General features: G+C 43.1%; 1 pseudogene; it reads right to left on the bottom strand.

The window, feature by feature from the left end:
* Positions 1-532: 532 nt before the first annotated feature.
* Positions 533-1,396, bottom strand: LOC146808952 (syntaxin-4 pseudogene; annotated as a pseudogene).
* Positions 1,397-2,128: the final 732 nt, after the last annotated feature.

The following is a 2,128-nucleotide window of genomic DNA, read 5'->3' on the forward strand; positions in this document are numbered from 1 at the left end:
GCACTAAAAACTGCATTATTCTTGCATTAAGAACCGCATTATACTTGCATTACGAACCGCATTATTCTTGCATTACAAACTGCATTATTCCTGCGTTACGAACTGCAATAATACTTGCATTAAGGACTGTCTTATTTCTACATTACGAACTGCATTACGAACTGCATAGCATTGCATTAGGACATCATTAGATCATCGTGAACTGCTCATTAATACCGCAAGAACCTACAAGTGATTTTTGGCCTAATAACCGGCAAAGTGAAATATTACGAATACGCATATATTGGATTTCTATCGTTTGGTCTCATCTTATTTCTTTTGATAAAGATACTGCTATTGTTTATAAAATCAGTGTGGTGTCCATTTGTGGTGTTATCACTGTGTTACAGGAAGTGTGGTTATAAATACTTTACATCTTGCTGCTCGTGCCAAGCTACCGGAGGGTGAGCAGCGGCTATCTAAGAGTGTGTCCCTCCTTTACCTGACTAGAAGCAAAGGTCCCTATTTGGACTAAGGTACCTACCTCAGCCAACTAGAGACCCCCAGTTGTAACACCAATCATTATTTTTTTCTTTCTCGATATGCACTTATTCACGATGGCCGTCTCCAACTCCATTTTAGCCTTCTCCACGTAGTTGGTTGAGGTCGAGATTTTTTTTCAATCTGGTCAATAGTTTCACCCTGAAACTCGACCTCCATGGCCAAGTACATAAACATTTCATGCAGCTCCTGGATGCTCTTTTCCAGCTTCAGAATCTCCCCATGGCGACTTTCAATTTCATTCAGTGCTTCCTTTGTTAATTTAATGTCTTTTAGAATGTTTGCTGTGAAGACAGATGGCTGGCCGGTCTCCAACATCTCGTCCAGCTTTTCTTCTGTCATATCTACGCCTGTAATCTCCAGCTGACGGTGGATGCGCTTCATGTTCCTGTACCGGTAGTGCGACTGTGCAACATTGCACTTGTTGATTGTTTCTATGAACTGCTGTGAAAGAATGCCATGCCTTGTCCTGCGTATCCGCAGGTTGACTTCATACTGCCCACTTTGCACTTACTCTTTACTTGGCTCCATACTTTGTAAAGTGCCACGGAATCCTTTGGCTAAATTCTTGATCTCTTCCCAGAGCGACTGCAAGCTTGCTGTTTTTCAAGCTCACATCTAGCAGAGGAGTCCACAGGATTGTATTCTGCATGACTTCCAGCTCCCGAACTTTCTCATAGAGGTTTTGCAACCACTGTCAGACGTCCTTTGCTTTTTAGAAAAAAAGATCATCGTCAGGATTTGGGGTGCCTTTCTTATCACCGGAGCCTTTCTGTTCCAAGAGATTCCTTTTCTCCTTGTTATCATCATCAGAGTCATCGTCCACCTTCCTCAGCTTGCTGGTACGCTCCGTCATGCTGCTGCTACCCCAGGTCAAGCGGATCCTTAGCTAACAGTGCCAGGCCTTCCCCGGGGGTGGGGAAAGAAAAAATAGAGCTGGGGTACAGACCCCATCTGGACCCCTCTAGAGATGCCTCTGACATAGACAAACAGGAAACTGTGCTAAAGACCCTCAACGTGTCTCCATGAATGAAAGATGAATTGACCATTACGTCAATCTGGTGATCACTGGAGAGGCTGTATTTCAAGCTTTAGGCCCTTCCCTTTGGTTCAGGGAAACATTCCTGTAGGCGCCACATTCCTTAATATCATATTTTCAGGTGTAAACATGTTTGTAGGGCATCTTCTGTATTGCAGCTCCTCCCTCCCCTTGACAAAATCCTGTTATCTATCAAAGGTACCTATGCACCTGTGTACATGCAGTAATCATTCAGTCTGTGCTGCTAAAAAGATATATCGGCCACTCAAGGGACATCCAGCCTGGGCTTCTCAATGGACCTGAAGCCTAGGCCACTTGAGAGACATCCAGCCGTTGTCGCTCAAGTTGCTGCTGGTAAAGTTGATACTCATAAAATTACTAATAGTAAAGTTACTGGTAGTAACTTGCTTTAGCGAATAAAGACAAGTAGTGAAGTTTGAATTTTGATCTGAGTTAGACATTTGATCTAAATTTATCTAACTTTATCTTTGTGAATCTGGCCCTTAGACTGTGGCCTAAAGGTGTAAAGTTAGATTTCAGGGGTAAAGT

The sequence above is a fragment of the Triturus cristatus genome, chromosome 7 (assembly GCF_964204655.1).
Source record: "Triturus cristatus chromosome 7, aTriCri1.1, whole genome shotgun sequence".
NCBI lineage: Eukaryota > Metazoa > Chordata > Amphibia > Caudata > Salamandridae > Triturus > Triturus cristatus.